The 20,808-nt window shown below is 35.7% G+C and overlaps 1 long non-coding RNA gene across 2 annotated transcripts; it reads left to right on the top strand.

Annotated features, from left to right (window-relative positions):
* The first annotated feature begins 805 nt into the window (after positions 1–805).
* LOC130580014 (uncharacterized) lies at positions 806–19,621 on the top strand. Of its 2 annotated transcripts, none has more exons than XR_008966071.1 (5): positions 806–1,070; positions 7,907–8,015; positions 13,462–13,680; positions 18,109–18,221; positions 19,472–19,621. It is a non-coding gene; the product is annotated as an uncharacterized LOC130580014 (long non-coding RNA). The 2 variants fall into 2 exon arrangements; XR_008966070.1 differs by lacking the exon at positions 806–1,070 and adding an exon at positions 7,391–7,433.
* Positions 19,622–20,808: the final 1,187 nt, after the last annotated feature.

Below are 20,808 nucleotides of genomic sequence, written 5' to 3'. Positions count from 1 at the left end.
TTTGTTTCTCTACAACTGACCATCTGTCTGCTTTTTGTGAGGACATATCAAATTGAAAATAATTTCAAAATTCTCTGTATTATAGACTTAATATGTAAAATAGTGTGAAATTCAGGCCTAGATTTGAGTTTGCTTCTGGTAAAATCAGTCTCAGGCTCTGTTAAGGCACTTACCACTAAAATATGTTCACTGTTTGCCAGTGCCGGAGGTTATACTGAAATTACATTAGACATAATTTGTATGGGCAAGTTGCTTGAGTAGGGATTCATGAAAAGAGGAAAATGCTGGGGGTTTTCAGAATAATAAGGATTATTACACAGAAATCCACTGTAAGATATATTGCAAAATTATTGAGAATAAATTAAATCTTGTCTTTAGAGGCAGAAAACAGCAAAACAGAGGTTTTAAGAAAAAAATTCATAAGTTATTTATTAAACTTTAAAAAAATGTTGAAATGTATATCTACCTCCTACATATGCATATTGTTTCTGTGGAGATAGTGTTTAATATCGTCTCCTTTCTGAAATAATCATAGGCCTCAAAGGTTTAATATAAATGCCCTGAGACTTTCTGCAGCAGAGGTGGAGCAGCCACTTGTGGTGAGGCCCAAGCAGTGCAAAATGACTTCGTACTCTCTATGTCCCACCAACACTTTGAGGAGCAAAAGGGCTCACAGTCTTTGCTTCAGAAGAAGAGCCTTGGAGTTCAGTCAGCTCCAGCACTTTAAAAAAGGTTTCTTTTAAAGTTCTGTCCAACTTTAGAAAGGTTTCACTGCATAGAAAAAAGTAAACTAGCAAGCTTGCATACTTAATTACTTTTGAATTTCATTTTGTATTTAAGATGATAAATTTTCAGCCTGTACCTAGTACCCAGCCTCTTTAACTGTTTCAAAAATCAGTGAGATGGAATGGCTTTGTGTACTCTGACAATGAACTAAATGCCCAATGGATAATTTTGCATTCATGATTAGCTGATTAATGGCACCATTTCCTCAGGGGATAAAATCATATTTGTGAAAATGAGCAGCTATGTACATGTGCATGCACCCACACGTATCCATGCACAGAAAGGTAAGGCAATAGATGCTCCTTTTATTTATTTCTTTCAAAGATGGAATTTAATCAATACTGTGTTTTTGACCCTGAATACAGTTGATAGCACCATCAGGTTTCTTTAAATACTAAAAATGCTGATTCAATAGCTGATGTCAATATACAGAGAAATAATCAATTTGGGAAGGGAGAAGTTTATTTTATTGACAATACTGCATTTGAAGGATTTGAGTACATGTGATGGATAGGTACTTAAAAATTATATAGTCTTGAGGATTTAGGAAAGAATGCTTTCCTTAGTATTAGAAAATGAGTTTCACTGCACACCAATATATGACCAATAATGTTAACTTCCCAAGAAGGATTATTAACTCTCCAAGTACTTAAAATTTGCTCTTCTGGTTACTCAAAGACAAATTTAAAGAGGAGTTTATTCTGAAAATAGTAACAATAGTCAGATTAACTTCCTTTCATGTCATTATTGATGTTCATTATAAACATTCCTTAGCATAAGTTAGGAAGAACCTCTTTTCACTTTAAACTTTGCCTTGATTCGGCTTTATGTTTAACATTTCTAGTAATTATTTTCTTAAATGGGTTCTAGATCATTTCTCTTCCCTAACTTTTACTTTCTGCAAACTAAGAAGAAAAAAATAATAAAACAGTATCTCTATAAAAGAAAGAGATAACTTAATATGAAAACCAACCTGTTGAATAAATTGAGTTCTTAAAACACATTGAGTATTGTTATCAGAAATGTTTCCTATGAGGTATTCACACTAATGATATACAAAATATTAGAATTGCCTTTTGTTTAATAATTTGTTAATTAACAAAGAAGTCAGGCCAAAAATTCCTGAAATAAAGAGGACAGCTGAGGAAGATAAAATCATGAAATGATACACTCTTGTTAACATCCAAACACTGATTTTTAAAGTTAGTGTTCTGTGAATGAGAATGTTACTGCAGCTAATTTGTGATTTTCCATTGCATATCAATGCTGATGATCAGGATGTGCTGGCCCTACACTGAAATGTGCACTTGGACTTTGCTCTTCTTCTGGCTTTTTAATTTCAATGAAGTTACTTCTTGTTTCATCTTGTAATCTTCTCAATTTTTTAATCCATTTTCCTTTCATAAAAGCAAATACTTTGCTTGTGTACCAGTAAAATATCTTTCTATGACTGGAAAAAACATTTTTTCAGCTGTTGTTTTCCATATATATATGGGATTTTTAAAACCCCAACACTCTTCTACTGCTTACAGTCAGTAAACCAAATACAAAAGACATTTCTGCTTTTCAGCTGCAGTCTTTTGTTTGGATGTGTTTCTGTGCAACAGTGCAGATACAAATACTTAAAATGGTAAAGCCTTCTCCCCAAGATAACAGAGTGCACTGCAGTAATACACAGAATAAAATACAGATAATTTTTCTGTGTTCTTTAAGAGGTTAAGGTAGTTTAAACTATGTAAATTGAAAACCTCATGGATCTCTTTATAGTTTTCAGAACACATTTGGTTTCAAAGTACTGATCTGTGATTTTGTTGTCAGGTGTTAGTTCTGAGAACTCTGAATCAGGGAACTTTAGCTAAAATGAGTGTTCAGCATTAAAAATCTAAATTAAGCTAGGCAAAAACTTTTAGGAGAAAAAGGATCCTCTTAGTACCTGGGATCATACAGTCGTATTCATTTAAAAGGGACCCCTATGTCCTCAGATCACTAAGTAGTGCAGGTTTGAATAGGAGTAGGTATGAGTGCAGAAAAGCTCATACTATGGCATTTACATCTGCATGCTCTGTGGGCATGTGGGAGCTATTCCAGATTGCCTGGTGTTTTTCCTCTGCTTATCTGCATGGCACACTGAGGAGGCTTTTGGCAGCTGATTCCTAGGCTCTCCTGTTTCTTAGCTCAGCCCTGCAAAAATAGCCCCTGATAAAGAAACACGTCACTATCAGGACCTCATTACCTTTCCACCCAGTAATTTTCATTGTGCTCTTTAGAAACCTTTCTGGTCTGCAACCTGAGAGCAGCTGGGCTTTGGGAATGGAGATGTGCAGCCACAGAACAGCTTCCAGCTCTCCAAAAACTGCAGAGTGGTAGGCAGGGAACAGAGCAGGCAGTGACGCTGATGCATCAGATGTCTCTCTCGTAAACATCCAGACACCAAACACCAAGCAATGTCTGGAGCCTGGGGACAATACTGACTGAGCACTGTAGTGTGGCCATCAGTGAAGGGACAGCTTCCAGGTGAAAGAGTCGATGCCCATGAAAATGAATCTGTGCTGAGTTCCCCCTTCAGCCGACATTTCTGCCAATGAGAAAGCCTCCTGTTGGCTATCATCTGACAAAGTAATTCAGGAGGTGGCATTCACCAATTCAAAAGCTCTTGCCCATCATCTTTGTGAGTGATGGAGATGGCAGCTATCATCTTTGTCCTTTCTCACCCCAGTTGTATGTGGGTTATGTACATGATGCTGCCTGTAGTGTATTCTTTTTCATTCTCAATTCTTCACCAAGTAGCACCCAGAAGAAGAGGAATCACTTACTCAAAACATAACTATTTACTCAGACTGTAACTGGTCTAACCCAGATGTTCTGGTGTTTTTTATAAATCTCCCAAGCTCTCATGAAGGAATTCTTTGRAAGAGCCAGACATCCTGACAGTCAAAAGCAAAGCAACATTAAAATCACTCAATATTTATTGGGCTTTCTATTTTCAAGATGTTAGTTAAGGTAAGTCAGCAAATTTTCTTACGACTGTATAATAAAATTAAAATTTTTATTTAATGTTTATTCAGATTTCATGATGAGTAAAGAGATTTTCGATACACAAGTATTGGTTAAAAAAATCCCACAGCTCTGAGACTGTAATTAGCTTTTTCAAAAAACACAATTGATCAACTAATTGCTGAAAATTCAAAGCAAGCTGAGCAAAGAGTCTGTAATGAATTGACCTATTAGCTATTAAGTATTAGAACCAGTACATTCCCTCAAATTAAAATTATTGCAGTCTTTTTTATAAATGGTACAGATATTGATGTCAGTGCTTTTGGATAATCACTAGAAGAAATAAGAAAAAAAACTAAAACCACCTTATTGTGTTTTATGTAATTTTTATTTACAGAACTTTGCAAACAGCTTATAGCAACAAAGGACCACAGGTGTATTTCCTTAAAATATAATGTCACTTTTTAGTGTGCAGAAAATATTTAAAATAGACTGAGTGAAGAGTGTGAAGATTTCAAGGTAGGTAGTTATTTTTAGGTGAAAACCCTCAGAAGAAATGCATGATATTGAAAAACACTGAAAACTACTCCCAAAAATATATTTTTTGCAATGTCATTTCAAGGGGAAGCAACTTAAAATGGAGACAAAGAASTCATGTTTTTAACAGTTGGGAAATTACATTTTGTGTTGAAGCAACTTGTCTAGGAACAAAAATTGTATCTAGACAATAAATATTATATAATGTGATTTCTAATTTAAGAAACATACCAAAATCATATTTAAAATTATGCTTCTGCCTCTTGAGATGCTACATTGCCAACATTTGCTTCTCATGTGAGGGATAATTAATTCAATCAGAATTTAATTTTGCTGACTGGGCTGAAAAAAACACTTCCTGACTACATCATATGTGAAAGCTTTCTCAAATATTTAAAATACGATTTGTTCAATTTGCATACAGGAGTATTAAACCTATATTTTACTCTTTTTCAGAAACGTGGAAACTTGCAAATAAGATGCAAATGCCTTAAAAGCACACTGTGTCTGTACTAAAGAGCACATACTCTCCTAATGAAGTGGAGGGTGGGACAGGGATTCAGACTCACTTTTCAGTGGGAAACAAGTCTAACAATAGAATCTTTTACATGGCACTAAAATCACAAAACAGTAAGTTAAAATTCCATATTCAGATAATGAACACTTCAAATCAGAATTGTATTTTTAAAGCATCTTCATAGGCTATTGTGTCTGACATAAAAGTAATTTCGGTATGTGGTCATACTTTGAAAATGTTTCTTGGTTGCCTGAGATGATGATAAGGAACTATGGGGGTGTATTTTTATTTCCAGAAGGAAGTTTAGATGCTGTTTTTTCAGGTAGCTGGACTCCACACCGGAGATTCACGTTTCTGAAGGAGAGAGCTTGGTTAACCTAGATATTCCATTAGGTAAGAAAGAGGAAAGGAAGAGCTTTCATTTTCTATTCTTGGTCAAAGAAAATTTGCTAATCTATTGTGTTTGTCCTAGTAGCAATAGGGAAGATTTGTGCTAATGTCTTTACAAACAATTCCATGGGGTGAAGGTGTGGGTGTTAACATCTTTGAAATGCGTCTTAATGTCTCTATTAACTTTGGGCAGCAGGTTTGTTACAGAGCCCAGACTAGCTCCTCAAACACAAAGCCTGACTTTCTGAACTTTGGGGTAAAATGACAGGTTCAAGGGGGGATATATGGTAGGAGGTTCAGGGAGGCTATACCTTCCTAATACGTCAGCTGATGGGGAAGGAAGAGGGCAACATGCGGCCAGAAGTTTACATGTGCCCAAAACCTTGAGAGACAAAGCCCCGCGGGCATGTGCCCCAATGGACTCTCCCTTTATCTGCATTAAGTTGCAGGAATCCTCCATCTCCTTTATGGACTCTGGCTTTTTCTAGCGTGGTTTTCCATACAGCAGTGAGCTCTTCACAAGCTTCTTGCTGACTCTCACCATCGTGGATATTAGCATGGACATCTGAAATCAGTGTCCGAGTGTCTGTACCTCAGACAGAAGTGCTGGAGTGCTTCAGCTCCTTAGGCCAGCTGAATCATCACACGTATGTCTTCCTACTTGGGACTTTTTCAGTCATTATGCATTTTTTCTTATTTCCATGCTACCCAGATTTTCTTCTGCATGTGAAACCCCTCTCCAGGTGGCAGGAGTCCCACTACAGGCCAAGAGTGTGGAAAAGCCATTAGAGACATTGCTGAAGTAGTTCTTTCAGAGTACCCCCACACAGTGGGCGGCTTTTGGAGAAAATGTAGGCGAATTCTTTCCTTGGGGAATTTGCTGCCAAGTTCGGAGTTGTTTCTTGGCCAGTCTGAAACTGGGAAAGAGAAAAGAGAGATTTTGAGAAAAAATGTAAAAATACTTGTGGGATTGACAAGGGGACAGAGAAATAACAGCAAGTTCTCTAGAACATGTTCTGGCACCAGCCTAGGCAACATCTTCTTCAAACATTAGTCTTTGGATGCGTTTCTTATCTGCAGTCTGTAGAGAAGATTGCTATTGTGAGCAGTTCCAGTTTTGGTGAAAGTTGGAGAGAAAGTATGGTTGGTGATTGGCGAGAAAGTATGGTGTCTGTGGGTACTGCCTAAAAAATTTTACATGCCAAATATTCCCAAATAGGCACATGATGGTGGCTTTCATATCCTGAGGGGAAAAAAGCGCCTGTGCGTGTCAGTGATTTGCTAGATACCAGAAACACAGGGTTTGCCACATTTTCAATCAGCTCCTGTGTGGCTTTTTTTGTGCTTGCCAGGACATCTGGCACTGAAATGGAAAGAGAGGGGGAGGGTCATGAGGAGGTATTGTTGTCAGATGGATGCTGCTAACACTGGGGAGATGGACTAATAGGCACATCTGAGCCTCTGATGGTTTGGTAGAGTAAGACATACCTTTGGAAGAAAAAAAAAACTATTTCTGATTTCACTGAAACAAATTTCCAGTGCTCTTAATGCTCCTGACTGTGAACTCGTGGCCATGCTTTTGCAGAAATAATCTAAGCAATCTCTTCACCACTCTCCCAGACTGAGTGTTTATAGAATGGCACGGGCAGAGAGTCTGAGCAATTATCTCTGCTCCAGCAAGGAGAACCACAATTCCTCACACTCACTCTAAGTGCTATAATTATCTCTCAGTACTTGGTGACTAATTCGAAGCCAAGCACTGTTAGAGACTGCCCAAGTAATATTTTAATTATATTTTTAGAATGCATGTTTTTTTGGTTGGAAACAAAATTAATGAAATTCTGGTTGTTCTTACTACCTAACTCTAATACACACTCTTGATACAAATGCAGCAGAATTTGATTCCATCTTAAGTCAATGAAAAAAGATTTATTCTCACAATATAAGCTCCAATTTCTCTAATCAGTAAGGGCACTTTGCATTTCAGTGAGGTATTAATCTGAAGAATTCAGAAGCATGTTGCTAATAAATCTCTGCCTAGAGCTTCTATGAGAACAGATAATATGGCTGTTTCCTAAAGCCCTTAGATAAGGCATAAAGATAGCAAATAGGAAGAGAAATTAGAATTCTTTGACTCAACCAGTAAATAATCCTTCTTTTCCTTGCATACTTTGCAGACACTAGAGGTGTGAAATACTAGCCTTAAAAGGTAGGTTTTCTTTTTGAGTCCAGCTACAGAAAAAATAACATCTTGTAACAAAAAACCAAAGAATTTATGGTGCACAAGGTAGCATAGCAGGTCACAAATATCCTTCCAGTTTTTAAAAGCATCAGTGTAATACTTTCCTGCGGCAGAGACAGGACCTTTATTTTCCCAGCATATATATATATATTTTCCCCAGAGTCTGATATCCCTCTGAGTCGAGGAGTCTGATATCCCTCTGTGAATACAAAGGAGCCAGAGTTCTCTCTGAATGCAGGCTGCAGGCATGCAGCCTTTAGCAGTTTACACTCCACTGAGAGAAAAATCATGGATCTCATATTCCTTGAGAGCATTTGCTCTTCTCTGACCCAGAAGCAGACCTTCTGTGGTCAGAAGAAATTTATATCCAGATTTTGAAGCCCTGACAAGAACCCATTTCAGACTATAGAAATAGCTTTTTATGTATCATTTTTTTCTAGGTGCTTTGACATCATTTAATGGATTCACAGCTTCTGGGGCTGTTCTTTTAGGGAAAAGTACAGTCATCTTGATTCAGTCTCTACTAGAAAGGCTGGAGGGTAAAGCACTGTAAGTAAAAAATAAACTTTTTTTTTTTTTTCATATATTAAATGACTGTAGGGGAAGATACCTTTTGGCAGATGGTTCCACTTATAGCTGTTAAACATAATTTTTTTTTTCTTTTAAACCTCCAGTTTTTATTGATCTTCCAGAATGCAAAAGAGAAAGGATCCTATAACTGCCCTGGTTCCTGTACTCTTCTGCATGCACTTTCAGCCTCTGCAAGGATTAGATAAACATTTGCACTCACCCTATGGAATATTTATTATATTTTAATTTTCAGCTCTTGCATGAAAAGTCAAGTGAAACACAAGAACGCTCACAATAATAAAATGCAAAACGAATAAATATGTTAAATTTATTATGAATAAATATAATGATATACACAACCTGGAAAAATAATGAAACATTTGAAAAGGAAATTAGATTTCTTTTTWAAATTTAATTTGAATGGTGTAATACAAAAATGTGAGACTAACAGAAAGAAAGTTTTCTTTCTTAATATCTTGAAATAAGTCTATAAAATCATATATTATTTTGAAGAATTAAGTTGCTTAATTCTTATAATCATGTTCTGAATTATATTTCATTTCTTTTCAATCAAATTAAAATATTTTTTGTATGGCACCTATTATGAAGGTCAGAGTCTGGGTCACAAGTGATATGAATGACTTTCTGTGAGTCACTTGTAGTGTGATTCTTTGGATGCTCTAAAGCACTGGAGTGCTCAACACAGTGACAGATAGATATTTATTTTACCCCCCTGTGCTCTGGAGGGACTTACAAACCAGCCTTAGGCTCTGACATGACACACTGTAATCTGGAATATTTGTGTATATAATTGTGTGTATAGTATATATATCTATAGATGTTTTTATTTGTAGATATAGGGTTTACATGCATCTATATTCATATACAGGCAAATTCAGAGATAGGAACACAAAAGACTGTCTAGAAAGTTAATTAAATTGAAGTAATTAAAATTAAATCCAGGAATATTCAAATGGATGGAAATACTTCAACGTGGTCAGGGATTTCACTTCAACAGCTCCCAAATAGGACTGGAAGGAACCACATGTGTAATGTAGTTTATCTTTCTGTGATAGCCCACCAGGCAGAAAGATTTATTTCAGAGCTCCTCAACTGCTTCACAAACCAGCTCCATACCCCCCATATCTCATCTTTACCTGCTGCTGACAGTAGTTTTGCATAGTTGCTTAGCTTAGATTTCCAGAGACCAATCAGACACATCTCTGTACTTATTCACACTGATTAAGAAAATTTGGGTTTCAGTTTTACATATTTCAATATCACATGTTAATTGTTTTTTTCCATGGTCTTTCCTTACCTTTTGCTTTTCAAATGTATTGGGGAAATATAGAAATGTAGTGGCTTGTAATATAAACCTTAGCTTTTAAGCTTTCAAGGTGACTTCTTTTCCATTGCCTGCTATATCTGCAAATGTGCAAAATGGCAAGTATGATTCCATATAAACTAACTGCTGCACTTAAATAGGTCTAGCTCATGTCAAATAAGCAGCACAGGAAGATATGAAGCAAGCAAGCAATTAAGTACTGACCTGAAGCTAGAGAGCTTCAGACACCTGTGCTGTGTAATTTCATACCCATAGCTGGAAAACTGCAGCCTCATGCTTGCAAGGTCACAAAGGAACCCAGCATGTTAGTTGTGTAAAATCTTAAGAATTTATGTGAACCAGAGCAAAAAGTATATTGTTCCACGTGGCCCTTGTAAAGTTATTTGATGCCTGAAAACATATTAGATGATTGAATTTAGAAACAAGCAAGTAAGCTGTATCTGTGAGATTCATATTTCTGTAGCAGAGAAACATTTTATACATGGAAGTTACAGAAAAAAAAATAAGTTCAGATGAAGCACCTAATAGCACAAGACTTTATGCAAAGTAATCTGGTCATGGACAAGGATCTCAGCTGGTATTTATCTGACATATTTCCAATTGCAGGTTATCTGGGTGTCAGTTACAAGCATTTTTGAATGATTAACCCCTCAGATGATGTTATAATCAGGAAGGGTATAATTTACAACCTCATTTTGTTCAATATTCATTTTCTCAATACTTTCTAGGCAGATTTTTTGTAATTTCACAAGTATGAAATTTTTTCTTTCCAACTCATTTGTCATCTTCACCTGTCAGATTTACAAAATCCATCTGGAATCAGAAAAAAGCAATCTGTTCATTCCTTCCACTCCCCTTTCTAATGAGGACTCTGCAGACAGAGCTGAGCTGACAGTGTGGGTGATGTAGAAAGAAAGCTGCAGACTGGCTCAGCTCATTCTTCCATGACTGTATTGATACTAAGCACAGAAGTGAAAAAAAAAATAAAAAGTCTTTGTCATTAATGTAAGCATACATGACTCCACAGCATTCAAGGGTGTAGATTCAGAGTAATAGAACAATAACATTACAATGTTATTTTTCCTGATCAGAACTTCTGCATATTGGTTCATTAGTGTGTCTCATTTAATCACATTCTCAGGATGCCTACAAGTAATGAACCATGAATGAATGTATTTCTTTATCTGCATCAAGAAGAAAAAGTTTCTGTACAGTCTGAACAACAATACAAGAAAGGTCACTGTGGGAGACGAGAATTGCTTCCTGGAAAAGAATACCCTTTTTCATTGCCCATATAGTATTGATAGACCTGATTGCCCACATAGCATTGTTAGACTCAATCTGATTGTTGAGTTCTGCTGTGAGTAGAAATACACACTCAGTATCTAACTGTGAAAAAAAAAWWWAATTTATGAAATCACAAAATAAATAGGAAAGAAAAGACAGCTGTCATCCTAAATGACAAGCTCATGCAGCTAGCCTCTTCCGGGAAAGTGCCAGCTACCTCCCACATATGTGGCTGCTGCAGTTCTAACATTAAAAAAATGAGACATTAAAATCATGTAAATATAACCAACTTTCTGAGATACAACAAGTATTAACAGTTTCACATTCATTCATTTGAAAGCATATTGGAAAAATGAATCCAATCTGCACTGGCATCTGTTATTTTACAGTTTTTAAGTTAATGCATTACAGCTTGAAAGTGGATTATTTTTCCTTTCTGAAACTGTGAAGATTATTTTATTTATTAGAGAAAACAAAATAATTTACATGGGTGGGTTGACTGGTAATCAGAGCCTACTCTTGTATACTGTGTTTGATTCATACTGGTGGGCAGAATGAAGATAATGACCATGTAACAAATGTCTGACCATGAGAAAGACAATTAAAAAAGATATATTAATAATGAAATCCTCTAGAGTGTAATTTCATAATGTGAACGGGGGTTATTTACCTACTGTAAGCAGGTAAGAGAGAGGCAGGTAAAAGACATAATTGAAATTGTAATAGAGTATTACTTGACTCATATCAGTGAGTAATAAGCAGTGTTAACATACATTTTATTTTTCCCATTTTCTTGACATATGCACTAATAGATGGGGAGGGAATTCATATAACTTCATTAAATGACAGCTGTTCCCTGTTCCAATATGCCACACAAACTTTTAAATTCAACAGGGAGAACAGTGCCACCTTCTGAACCACCATGGGGTGAACCACGCATATTAGGTGGTTGTAAAAAAAACCAGCAAAGAAACAAACACAACAAAAACAAAAACAAAAAAACCAAACAAAAAAACAAACAAAAAAAAAAACAAACCCAAGGAATGTAATTTTTTATCATCTGTCAAGATTTGTCTGCAAAATGGCAGCTGTTACCCCTTCAAGTTGATAAAAATTAATTTTCCTATAAAAATTACTTCATATAGGAAACATGTTTTTTCCTCAAGAAAATGGATACATTAAAAAAAACAAAAAAACTCCAGGTAAAACAGAAAAGAAAAATTATCAACATGTATTGTTTTTCCAGCACTGGAAGATGTTTTCATTATGTATTTTGGTTTATTTTCCTATTTCTTCTGGGAAAATGTTCATATGTGTATTTAGCTATTTATTTTTTTTAACTGAACACCCCCCATGCCCTCAAAATGTTGTCTGTAGACCTTAATTTTTAAGCCTATTTTCTTAATCTTCTTTGTATACAGAAGAGAAGAGGCCTAAAACAGAAATTTTGAAAAATTTGGCTACTGTCGAAAGCTTCTGCTTTGTATTATTAACTTTGTCAGTAATATATAATGCATGCATCACAGGTATGTGAATGAGAAAGACTCCGTATCCAATTGCATTTTATCCTCTAATATCATATCAGCTCCCCGTATCAATGGATATAAACAGCTTTCAGTTATATGCAATTCAAGATCTTCTATGAACAAGGATTAATGTAGTACTAGCTAACTTCTAATAGCCATTAAGTAGTAATTTAGTAATGAATCTGTTGTACATTTGAGCCTCTTGGTAATCATTCTCTGCAGATTTCTTTCTTAGCATTTAGCCATTACACAGACAAAAATARTTCATAAAAAGGACATTTTAAGAAATTATTTGCCATTAGTTTCAGTACAATAGTTTTAAATACTGATTCAAGTTCTAAAGATATTTCCTTTGGTTTTATTTAAAGTCTAGGAAGTCAGCCCCCTTGGGGGGATTTAACTTGATTTGTTCAGACAAAAAATTATTTTAATATTCCACATAACGTAAGGACTTAATTCACCAGTTGAACAGCTTTGCCATAMTACAAATGACCTTTTTCAGCTCCCATTTTATTATGACAGGTATTAAAAGAGGGTAAAAACCAAGGGAAACAACTGTTTGCAAACTCTCATGTTAGATATTTATTATAAATGAACATTTTTATTCAAACATTTGGATTCTATTATCCAAGAAAATAATTTTACTTCAGAAATATTTGAATAAAATCTGACTTGTTACAGAAATTAATAACATTAATTCAATATTTATACTTTAATTCCAGGAGGCATTATAMATTTAAATGTAGTCAGCACAATTTTAAAAATAGTTTTATAACTGATCTGCCTTCCTCATATACACAAAAATGCCCTTCTTCAAGTGTAATATAAAGCTCATTCCAAAACCTTTATTTCAAAATATTTTTCTTATACACTCATATTTTTGCTTTTTATAAAAGTCAAGCCTTATCTTCTCAAGTTATATCTCATCTGTCCAAATTACTTGTGTTAAGCAAAATCCTTTGACAAATGGATAGAGTTCTGCAAAGCTTAAAAYCATGCACAATTTTTCCATTCTGACCCAACCTTTTTTATTTAAACGCAAAATCTGCAGTCAGTTCAAGGAACCCTGTCATTTCACTTACTTTTTTTCTARCTGCCGGGGGAACAAGTTTTCATTATTCTCACCAAAAATAAATGCAAGAGTTGATATAAAATTTCAAAGCCATTAGGATATTTTTGTGATCGAAGGCTGAACTAGCAAAGGGCCAGACATCCAATTTGCTCTCCTCCCAATACGCTCAACCACTTTTTTTTCTGATCATCACAGGCAGGATGGACACGGCTATCAAGGGCTGGCTCATGCAGGATGGCTGTGTGGCTGAAGAACAGGGTCTACTGGGAGCAACAAAAAGAACTGGTTTGAGAAGAGGTGGCCTCTGGGGAGACCCTCTTGCTGCCTACAAACCCCTGGCTGATGACAGAGACAAGAAGGCATCAGACTCTTCTTGGAGCAGTGGGATGAGAAGCAACAGGCACAGAYTGGAATGTGAGAAACCCCATTTAGATATAAAGAAACCTTTTAACTAAGAGGATTGGGTTGGCCCCAGATGTTGCGGATTCCCCAGCCTTCAAGGTGTTCAAGACTGCACTTAGCTTGGAGGAACCTGGTAAAATTAGACCTGCTCTGAGAAGGGGATTGGGATAGATGCTAATGGAGGTGCCTTTCAACCAAAGGTTGATTTGGTGTGAGAAATGACCAAATGACAGTAATCACAAGAATGAGGTGGAGGCTTCCTTTCCTCCCTGGAAAGCAAACATCTAGAAGAACAGGTCACTTTTTCTGGTATCAGTGTCAGTACCCATTTCATCAGCTACTCATTGTTCATTAAAAACATAAGCATTTATCAGCCCTGGAAGGACTAAAAGATACATGAAGATGTAAAAGATACATGAACCAGACACAGCCTCATTATTTCTTTCTATTAAAATCTGATTAATGAAAAATTATTAGAACTTCTTTTCTCCACAATATGAAATTAAATTCCTGTGATAGACTGGAAACCTTAGATACTCTTTCTGTTGGTTACTTTCTTTTTTAATTGCAAGCACCAAATTTTCTGTTTAGTATCTTGAAATTGACTCCTGCTCTGCTTTAGCATATCTAAGCCCCAGCACTTTTATTCTCAATACATTTAAGCTTCAAAACAGTAAAATCTATGTTGTAGCTGATATAGGTGTCTCTAAGAGCAGTGGATAGTTAATCTCCAGGACTCCTGGGGAGCCAAGCTGCAGCTGTGCTCGTGTAGATGTCACAGCAAAAGACACAAAACCACTCCTCACCTATTTGCTTGCAGACCTATATACTATGCACACTCAATTGTGTAGACTTGAAATATGAGAGTGTTAAAACATGGTGCTTTACTGCCAAAAGGAGCAGATACAATTCTCTCTCCCAGCTTCATACATTATCAGAGAACAAGCTGTACAGGGAGAAGTTCACCACTCTTCTTAAAGGGCTATGCTGTGTCTTTACCTCTGAATATAAGCATGGACATTAATTTATATGAGGAGGACTARTGCTTCAGATAGAATGAAATTTTATTTATAGTCTAAGCCTGACAGATATTGAAAGGAGGCTCCAATGGTATGTTGGAAGAAGCATTGTATATTTTGAAGTATTTTTAAAGTGGCTTCTATGTCTCTTAAAACACAAACTCTATAAAAAACAGAATAGGGTGTCCTTTATGACTTCTTAAGAATGGGAAACCAAAACCAAATTTTTATTTAAATTCTATTTTAAATTCACCTAAAAAGTCTCAGCCATTCTACCARTAGCAAAAATAGACTTAAAGAAGTACTTCAGCACCAGGAAGCCCCATAGAAAACAGCTTTCCTTATATAGCAGAATGAACTATAATACACTCAGCCTAGACTAACCCACATCTAAGTATAAAGGGCCTAAGACAACAGCACACTTWCTCCTTTCTCTGTACGACCAGGTGTAGATCCTAAACTAGGAATATCATTGAATAGATGGAAGTCATCCAGGCTAGAGTGTAAGAAGGAAACCTGTAGCATGGCAGAAAGGAAATCAAACTCTAAGAGAAAAATAAGATTATTGTAGGTTATCCATTCTGATCTTTACTATATATTTTACTGATTTGCTCACTAATATAATCTTGCAACAAATAAATGCTGCTAACAAAATCTCAACCTGTCATTTTAGAAAATATTTGAACCAGCATGGTAAGCTTACATCACAATCTAATTCTGGCACTTCCTACATGGGAATTTCTTAGCAGCTATTTCAGCAATTACAGGTCACCACTTCCACCAGAGAAGTCCTTCTCACTCCTTACCTGTACACTCCTTGCTCTCAAGGCTCAGTTGTGCCCCAAAATTGCACACGTGTCAAACAAGTTAATTGGATGCAGGATCTGATCAGACAGAAAATGATTCTTTTGCCTCTCCTCCTTCTTTCCATTTTTATCTGTGCAGCTCTCTCACCATACACTATATAAGTACACCCAATCATTTGTGCTGGTATAAGGGATGGGAGGAATGAGAATAGGAGCATGTTTTTCGTGGTGGTAAGGAATGCTTTTTCCAATATTTGTGCCAGTATATGTGTGYTAAAAGTGTTTATTGAACAACCTAGCCAACCCTTTAGTACATTTGATCCAAAATTTAACTAATGCTTTGACTCCATTCTTATATACATTTTCAAGGATATATTGGTCAAAACATATTAATTATAAAACTCACCAAACTGATGAAACATTATTGATATTTTCAACTACATATTTAGCATATGTTTTAATATGCAATAAAATTCAGAGCAAATACATGGAACACAATTTGCCCTATTTTGTAATAAAAATCAATTTCTTCTAAATTCTGGGGGTTTTATTGTCTTCTTTGGAAAAAAAATCTTTCTTTTCTGTCTGACATTACCTGCTGAACCTCCTCAAAGACTAACTTCTAGATATAAATCTCTTACTCCTCTTTTCAAGCCTTTACTCTTCTCAATTTCTGCTGTCAGCATCATTATTTCACTTAGAGTCTTGAATAGGCTTACARCTTTCAGAAGTGCTCTTTTCTATGTAACATGTCTTAAATCAGATGAAATCATAATTTCTCCCCTAAACAAAAGAAAAATTAAAAAAGAAAAAACAGTTATGCTGTGGAAGGTTGCATCTAGCATTGCCAGTCCCCAAAGCTTTCTAAAGTTGCTAAATTGTCTTACAAATCAGTTGGGTTTTTTTCAAATTTACCTTTTATGAGATTGAACTCCAAAGTTTTTCCTTGAATTAATGAGGACAAGATCCTTACCTTTTCTGCTGAAACCTGAGGTTCCTAGGTAACACAGATGCTAAGTGCTAGAGAGTTGAAAAATTCAATATCTGCTAAGTAATGTTGATGTCAAGGCAAATAAAAAAGGTGCAATTTTACTAACATATGGCTGTTATTATATCCAGGAAAAAAACTATAAAATTTCTGGTAACCAGCAAAATGAACCCAGAATTTCAGATGCCACCTGTCTGTAGCTCAATAGTTCTGCTTTCTTGGTAGCTCTATTTACAGTGCTGCAAATGGTGTCCATTTACTGCAGTTACATTTATGCACTTGAATTTCAAAGTTCAGTTTAATTTAAGGAACTCTTTWAAGTTTGGTCAAATCTGGAAAAACATCACCCTGGAATGGGGAAATAAATAGATTTGTTTCTTAGATGARAGTACCGATTATCTTACAGCATAACCTATCACAGAGAGAAATGAGGTTCAAAAAGTGTTTGGACAATACTTTCAGGCACATGGTGTGACTTGGGGTTGTTCTGTGCAGGGCCAGGAGCTGGACTTGATGYTCCTTGTAAGTCTCTTCCAAATAAGCTTATTCTCTGAAATTATGATTCTATCAAGGTCATGTGATAGAGACTAAATTACTAGAAGTTATGTAATGAACATAAGATGACTTATTAGCATTACAGAAAAAGGATTCTTTCTTTTAACTGAGCTGCTTAAAATTTTCCAGAGCTCATATGCAGAGTGAAAGTGTGAAGTTGTACATGGATAAGTGGGGAGAAACATTGCTGGTTTAATATTTGTTTCTTACTATTTGAATCTGTTTTAATGGGCAATAAATTTAATTAATTTTCCCCAAATCAGTCATTGGTAAGAGATTTCCTTGTCTTTATCTCATTACAGTCTTTCTTATCCTATTTTCTCCTCATCCTGCTGAGTAGGAGGAGGGAGGGAGCAGCGAAGTGGGAGTTTGGCCTTTAGCCAAAGTTAACTCACTGTGTTAAAACCAGTTGAATATAGTTTCAACTTTTCTAACAGCTCTGTTTGTGGAGACCATTTGACTCATCACAGCTCCTTACAAAACCTTTGAACAAATGTATCAAAGCATTAGAAATAAATCTACATGTTGTTGCACAATTAYATTACAATTTCCCCTAGAGTATTTATTGACATACTAAATATKTTGATTAATAAACTCCAGTTAGAACTAAAAATAAAGATTCAAAAATTGATATCCTGGAATTTGCATCACTGCACACTTCCACAGAATTTATTTTGTAAACACAATGGAAAGATAGATTTATGCATATGTATATTATGGTGATAACTCATTCATGGTGCTATTGCACATACTTTTGATGCATTTCTCCTTCATGCACAAATAAATGAGAACTATGTTCAGTGCTGTGCAGAAACTGCTTGAATAGGAAGCTGAGTCAAAGAAAACTATTCTGTTTGGTCTTCTGAGCATAGACAATTCTTGAGAAAGAATTTTTCTATAGGCATGGAATACTAAAGGTGATCTGAGACACCAGAGAAAATGATTGTTTATTTGCTGCTTGATCACTTAGCTAGGAACTGTGRTTGGTGCATGCAAACAAATTTGCATGAGATTATATTTGAAACGAATTATTAAAATCTGGATACTTTGTTTTTAAGAAGCATTTTATTAGTTGCAGGTAATTGTTCCAGTAAGGGAAGAGCTGACTTTCTTTTCAAAATGAGAAGTGAAGAAGAAAAATGATATTTACATTTCTAGAGAAAATTCATTTGTCTAGAAATAAAGGTAGGTGGATTACTCTTTCTTTTGTACKTGGCATAGGAAAGCATGTTGCAAAAGATAGGACTGGATATACCGGCTGTATGATGCTGGCCAAGTCACTTCATKTCACTTCAGTGCTCCACTACACAGTGGGATAAAAAAATGTTTTGACATTTATTTCCAAAAGGACATATGTGGATTAACTGCTGTTTTTAGAAAATTCTTTCCTGTGAAAATTGACCTACACTACAAATCTSCAAGCAGATGATAATGAAATTAAARATCTACCTTGTTCACTGATAGAATTCCTTTTTATTTGCATAGTTTAAACAAGGCAAGGAATATACTTACAAARAGCAATCAAGGAAACCTTTTCTTCAATATAACACATGATCAGTTCTCCTTCTCCAAGCCTCTTAATTAGCAATGAGACATTAAATTGTCTGAAGTGATTGTCTATGAACCAATAAGCACCTTGTGAGTAAAAGATCAGAGGAAAACCGTAATGCTTAGAAATTTGCCAGGCCAGCTCCAGGCACCGGGATACATTGTGCATGTGTTACAGTGGGGTCCTGCAGTGATGGAATTTTTGTTTTTTGGGACAGTCCCACTCTGCCCATCACCTTTACAGTTACTGGATATGGGAGGGATCAGCAGATACTGAYAGGATATGAGGCCTAGGAGCTGTTGATCACATTTTACATGCATGACTACACCTGAAGTCTAATCACAATCTCTCCTGCACGTGAAGAACTTGCTGCATGAGAATCTGGTGTCACAGGAGCAGCTTTGAATAATAGAACYCATTAGGATGGTAAAGGTTTCATCAAAGTTCAAAAGAATTCTTTGATGTCTCCTAAAATATTTATTCCRCTGCTCATGACATCCTGATTTAACTAATACTGTTGACTCAGACCTTATGGAAATGAGACACTGAATTCTATGCAGAATTCTATATGAATTGTGTTAGTATACAAACATTCTTCTTTATGGCCCAACTGTAGACCTTTGATTTTAGAATCTAAAATATTGCTGCATTCTTGTCTGTAAAAGCAGATGTAGCAGCTACTGCCAAATTGGGTGTTCCCTGATGTGAGCTGTAACTGTAGGTCCGGTAACTCATTAGRAAACAGCTTGAGGAAGTTAGAGTAATTTTAAAACTAATTTAATTTTTTTTTTTTCCCACAAGGTAGGCCTCTAAAAGAAACAATTTAATCTGCACCAGTTAATCCTGCTTATTGACTCATGAGAAARTTATGCTTTATTTCCTGCAGGTTTGGTTCAGTTATGTACTGGAAGAAGACTAGTGTGAGAAACAACACTCCTTTGGTGATGGGTTTTGACGAAAGTATTCTTGTGGAAAATCTATTATGTTAAATGAAAACATTTTCAGTCTGGGTCACTTTTCTTGGTAGCAGAGACATGTTATTATCCAATAAAAATATTTTTAACATTCAGCAACATACTGAAAGCAATGCACAGGAAAGTCATTATGTTCCATGCTTTTAAATGCTCATTGAAACAAGAGATTAATGTTCTCAACCTCTACAATTAAATTCTGCAATTAAGTCAAGCAAATCCATTTGTGGTCATTAGTTTCACTTAYCATCATCAAAATTTGGGGAATGCTGAATGTGTTTAATATATGAGATGCATAGTGAAGTTATTGGTACTATTTTTCAGAGACAAATTAGGAAGCCTGTCTAATTGTGCTCCTGGACAAGGTCCATAAATGGCTTTTAGATAAATCTKTACAAGCAATGGAAAGAAAATCTATTGTCCAAATTGGTACTTATAACTACTGCTGCTGAGCATGAGACTTTTGTTAGCAATGCAGCTTCTCAATATAAGGTATTCAGAAAGAGATCAAGTCTCTATTTTTCTGACAAAAAATGGTGCAAAGTTATGTTTTGTGTCTCTAATCGATTTCCTCTCTCATTTTTACAAAATGTATTATTCAAAAATGCCTTGCAAATCCCTAAGAAACTCCATTGCWAGGAAACATGAATCTGTAATCACATTTGCAATTCCTCAAATTATATACTTTTCTCACATTATTCTCTAGTTTTCTTTACCCGCAGAAGTCCTTCCTTCTGATATAAATAAAAAGAACACTTAATTTATTGTGGAAGCATTAAGTTGATTTGATCAGATAAGGATCTGGTCCTTGAACAGGTACAACTGCAGACTTGACAAGCAGAGGCCACCTTGAGGACAGCAGATTTCTGTTGTGGGGGTGTTGCTTTGAGAGAGTTTCATGCACTGCCAGCAAAGCMGGACTGTGACTTCTCTGTGGTGTTTCTAAGGAAAAGCGATAAAAAGCCAGTGCTCAGATGGTGTCTGAAGTGACATTTAAAGGTTTAGCTGTTTAAACACTCAGGCTGCAGTCATGCTTGTTCTTGTCTACGGATCCTGAAGATAAGTTTTATAGGTTTTTTAGTGTTCCACTACAATACACTTCAGAATGAAAGAGAATATTTCCTCACCTCAGAGCTGAAAGGTAAAAACTCACCACAGAAAGGTAAAAACTTAGTGCCTATTATATCCATCTGTCTCCCAGAACATTTTCTCCAATATATACCAAAATATAACTCCAGACATCTGCAAAATC

Source organism: Malurus melanocephalus, unplaced genomic scaffold, assembly GCF_030028575.1.
Source record: "Malurus melanocephalus ecotype Western Australia unplaced genomic scaffold, MMel_1.1 scaffold_308, whole genome shotgun sequence".
Classification (NCBI taxonomy): domain Eukaryota; kingdom Metazoa; phylum Chordata; class Aves; order Passeriformes; family Maluridae; genus Malurus; species Malurus melanocephalus.
Note: the sequence above shows the minus strand (reverse complement) of the source record. Positions and strands in the feature narration are given on the sequence as shown.